We start from the raw sequence: 5,525 nt of genomic DNA on the forward strand, positions 1-5,525 counted from the left end.
TAAATATATTTTTAAAATGAATAAATTACAAAAGAAAAAGGAGATTTTGTGTCTCTCCAGATTTCATTAGCACAGATGAATTGTAAACAAGTATCAAATAGAGCTATGAACTGGGTATCTATTTCATACACGCAAAGACCGTGAGCTGGCCATCATAACGCATGCTCAGGAGAATGCAGCTCCCTTTTATAGGATGCTCAGGAAAAGTCATTCTGAGTACTAATGTTTGTCAGGGTCCTGAGGATTAGAAGTAGGGGGATGTGCCAGGACTGAAGCAAGAGAAGTCCCAGCTGAGGGAGAGCGATGACCAAAGCACAATGTGAAGTCCGGTTGTTGGCCACGGAAAGGAAACAAAGCTCTGTGGAAGAGGCCTTCTATAGTGGAGGACTTAATTGCTTCAGCCATGAACAGCCATGAAAACTGTGCTCATATCCTTAGTGTTTCCTTGTAGCGGAGAGCACAAGGGTTACAACTAAGTCATCACTCAAAGTTGACTGTTTATGGGAGTAGAGGAAATGTAATTGCTTTCTCTACCCTCAATGACCACACAAACTCATAGTTGCATGATTCCTTATATGAAATCAAGAGCCCCTGGTGGGCAATGGCGTCACTGTCTTAGAGACAGGACCAAAGAGAAACCAATGCCGTCACTTCTGTGAAGAAGTTACTTTTTCGTTTGTTCAGTCTTCATGCTGCATTAGTAAAACATTGTTAAATATAGGTACAGAAAACCTAAAATTAGATGCTGGAACATGACAAAAAATAGACTCACTATCACCATAGAAACTTCATCTGGCAATGGATGAAGCTAGAGACAGAGACCCACATTGGAACACTGGACTGAGGTCCTAAGGTCCAAATGAAGAGCAGAAGGAGGGAGAATATGAGCCAGGAAGTTAGGACCGCGAGGGGTGCTCCTACCCACTGAGACGGTGGGGCTGATCTAATGGGAGCTCAGCAAGGCCAACTGGATGATGGAGCATGTGATCAAACCGGACTCCCTGAACGTGGCTGACAAGGAGGGCTGACTGAGAAGTCGAGGACAATGGCACTGGGTTTTGATCCTACTGCATGTAATGACTTTGTGTAATAAAATTTAAAAAAAAAATAGACTCGATTGAAACATGTGGAATGTCTATAGAGAACTTTCTGGTAATTTAGGTGATTGTTTGAAAGATGAATCAGAGGGGTTTCAAGGTCTCTTTAAGTGAATTGGTGAGAATGACATGGTTAATAAGATGAAGAAACTTTGAAGCAGATTTGAATAGAACAATAACATCCTGTTCTGTTCAACCCCAAATGAAACTCCCAAATAATGTCAAGTGTAAAATGCCTCTAATGGACATCACGGGCACATCCATGAGAAGTTCAATATATATTATAAACTAATGGGGATGTAAAATTACCCTGGGCAGGGGTTTGGATATTATTTACCAAACACAATTAAAGTAAAACAAATAAACTGATCTTAAGTAAGGTGGGACTGGAGAGATGGCTCAGCTGTTCTGTGCATGTATTGATTGCGCTTGCAGAGGATCTGAGTTCATTCATTTCCAGGCACCAAAGCACCTGCAGCCTCAGAACTATCTGTAATTCCAGAGGAATCGGATGTTTCTGGCCCTTGCAAGCATCTGCACACACATGCACATACCCACACAGAGACACTTGCTCATAAACATAATAAAAAGAACTTAAAAATAAGTAAAATATTCTTCACTATACCAATTTTTCCATAAAATGGAAAATCCTCCCTAGGCTAGAAAAGTTCACTAAGGCACAACTCAAAATAAAAAATTGAACTTTGGACTAAGGAACATGCATTGTAATATTTAATTTTGGCAACAAAAGTATACAATTTCAAGTCTTCTTCTGCTTTGATATACATGTTGAGGTGAAGAGGAAGCTTGCAGATGGAAAGGAAGCATTTCAGCCTCCTTGGGGGTGCTTTGAATTATAAGGCGAAAGCTACGTAGGTTAGTGATTTCCTGAAAAGTGGGTGGATTGCCTGGAAGGAACACCAGACTCTCTGAAATACACTGTTTGAAATATATGTACAGAACGTTTACAGAGTGTACTTCAGATACCATGTGTTTTGTACATGTGTTTCAAAACAATGTTGAAATTCCTTTCAAAGCACACTATGGAAAAAAATTCCCCACTGTAATCATTTCTACTGCGTCATTTTATAATAGAATTTTGTCTATGCATGAAGGGTATTAATTTACCCTCATAATGAAATATTTTGATGCAAATTGCTTGGTGACAAGTGTCTTATCACATTCGTGTTAAAAATTGTATGTATGAAGTGAGCTGAGGAGCACTGGCTCTGTCCCCTACCTTTGTCTTGAATTTATCAAATCTTTATTAGTTGGTTTTACCTTTGAGGGGCTGCTGCTTTGCTGCAGAGATACTTCCTGTCCTGTGTGATTGTGTCACTGTGCTCACCACAGTGCCTCACACTGTGTCAGTATGTGTGCAACGTGTGACTTGACAGTATGCTTGCATGAATGAAAATGCACATGACTGATCATGTGCATGAACATAGAAAGAAACACAGGGTAAAGTCATCTTTTCTCTGACTAACCTGTTATTGCTGATTTGTATGAATCGCATGCTAGTCCTTGTTAAGGGTCAACCACAATGTCATGTTATCCAATTTTCACAATTGTAAGAATGTACTAAGAGAAGACTATACATCTTACATGTTACATAGTTTGCCATTTGAGTTTCGAAATAACTCCATTAAGTGGGGCTGGAGAAGGATAAAGGTGTTTGCTGCCAAACCTGATGGCCTGTATCAAATCCCTGAGACTCAAATGCTGGAAGCAGAGAGCTAACTCAGAGAGTTGTCCTCTGACCCACATGCATATATGGACAGCCATGGAAGATGTATCTCTCTCTCTCTCTCTCTCTCTCTCTCTCTCTCTCTCTCTCTCTCTCTCTCTCTCTCTCAATCTCATTGAAATATTTTTAAAAATACCCAATTTTCATGCCACAAATTTTCCCTTTTACTTGTAGTGTGGAACTTGGGGATGTTTAGTATATTCCAAGAACTCTGTAGAATCCCTGCTACTCAATACCACAGCACTTTCAGCACCTTGAAAAGAAACCTTGTACTGGCTATCATCCACATCCCCTCTCATTGTGGACAAGCAATAACTTCTCTCTGTTTCTACAGATATCTCTAGATTCTTGATAATTTTATTTTGATTGATTGTATTATGTGTGGTCTTTCTAACTGGCCTTTAGGTAGCATGTTTTGCCAGGTAAAGTCCTATATGCATGCATTACTGCAGCATATTAAAAATGTGTAAACACTACTCTGCTTGGGGGATGTGGTACTGTATTCTTGCACACCATTTAAAGGACATTTAGACTATTTCTATTTTTTTATTAAATGACTAATGCTGTGAGCCCTGTGCAGTTTGTGTGTGGATTTGTACTTTCATTTTCTTTAGCGTATGCCTATGAAGAGAACTATTGAGTCCTGTGATAATACTCACTTTAATGTATTTAGTAAATGACATTTCTTTCTTGAGGGACTACACCATCCTTACAATTCACCAGCACTGTAGGAGGCTTTAATATTCCCTGTAATACCACTATACCTTATAGTTTTTCTGTTTGATCATAGTTTTATTGTTGGCTAGAGGCATTTGACTTCCTCTTCTCTAGTGACAAGTGACATTGAAAATCTTTTTATGAACTTAAAATCAAATTGCACCTCCATTGAGAAATGGCAATCTGAAACTTTGCCCATTTTACAATTAGGTTATCTTTTTTTTTCAAATGATTAGTTTCATTTGTGTCTGTATATATGATGTATGTGGGTGTGTGCGGAGGCACCTACCTTAGGAGTTGGAAATTAAACTCAGGTCCTCTAGAAAAGCAGCAAATGTTCTTAACCACTGGACAATCTCTCCAGGCCCAGTTTATATTTTATTAGGATGTATTATTTGTATATTCTTTAATAATTCTCTCACTGGCTATGTGATTTAAAATATTTTTTCTAAGCTATGTAGCCCCTGCCTCCACTTTCATGATTTAGTTTTGAGCTCAACAGTAGCTTAGGTGCAATTCTGTTTATATGTTTTCTTCACTTGTTCCTGTGTTTTAGGATTAATATCTAAAAACACTATCTAATTTCTAATTAACCTTGTTGAGAATAAATGGCAGTCCTCCTAAGTCTCTTAGTTTCGTGATTCCTCTCACGTTGGAAATCTCACAGCCAGCTCCAATCATTAAGAAGAAAGTTCCTCATGTTTTCTTTAACACGATTCCATTCTAGCATCCCACCTACTTGATGCCCAGTTTCCACATTCCAGTTGATGCTCACACCCACGTAGCATAAGGGCTCTTGCTCTAAGGGGGAAAGGCGTCATCAAGAAACATGCAGATATACAGGGAAGAGAAGAAGAGATATAGGAGAACCGAAGTGCCGAGAGCCTTACAAACAAAGATTAATACTCTACCAGGGGGGTGGGGGGATGCCATGTGACTCATACAGGAAAACAAGCCTGTTCTGAGGCAGACCAATCCCACCTTTCATTGTCCGGGGATGGGGTCTCCACATCACTGCATACATCCAACCCCTGGAGGAAGCAACACAAAACAACGAACAATAAGAAAAGACTCTGCAGGGTTCATATTAATTTTAATTCTTTGGCTTTTAAGGCTCATAGCTTACCAGAGTTTAATGTGGACATAGATCACCTGGTCACAACAGGACCCTGACTCAGAGGGTCTGGGGAGGAACATACACTGCTTGAGTGTCCAAATTATCTCTGAAGAGGCAAGTTTGCAGGGATCACTTGCTATTTTATGTGTTGAGGTGGCAGGGGAAAGGGTGGGAGATCGGGGGGTGGTTGGGGGAAGCCCAGACACTACCTCTGTGTGTGGGTGGATGGCTGTAGTTTCTGGGACAAATAGGATAACAATTTTTGGGTTTTTTAAAGGGGAAACTAAATTTCAATATATACTGAACCCATTGAAAATGTCCCCCAACTCAATATAAGACCTGAAGGTAGAATCAAACTATGCCATCTTACAAACTCCCTAGTCTATGAAGCATTCACAGTGAGTGTTGACATTGATGGAGACCTTTCCAGATTTCTGAGCTCTAGATTACACAGTGTGATGCAGAGCTGATAGACACCACATATAGTGATCGGGGTAGAATCACAGAGTTAAACTATGTTCAGATGGTGGCAGTCTCAGAAAAAGAAACCTGTTTGGGTTTCTGGCCCTTTCCTCTTCTTCCCCTGTGCCCATATGTATTTATACAACTGTCTAGAAGACAGGAGCAGAGACTGAGTCAGAGACTTTCCTAGTTGTTGTGATGCTATAGCGGACAAAAGCAACCTGGAGAAAGAAGTGCTCATTTTGGCTCATAGTGTGAGGATATGTTTCACCTCGCTGAGAGAGTCAAGGTGGCAGCAGGGTGAGGCAGCTGGTACGTTCCTTCTGCAGTCAGGAAGCAGAGAGAGATGTGTGCTAATGCTCAGCTTCCTGTCTCCTTTCTAGTC

This window comes from Chionomys nivalis, chromosome 5 (assembly GCF_950005125.1).
Source record: "Chionomys nivalis chromosome 5, mChiNiv1.1, whole genome shotgun sequence".
Taxonomy (NCBI): Eukaryota; Metazoa; Chordata; class Mammalia; order Rodentia; family Cricetidae; genus Chionomys; species Chionomys nivalis.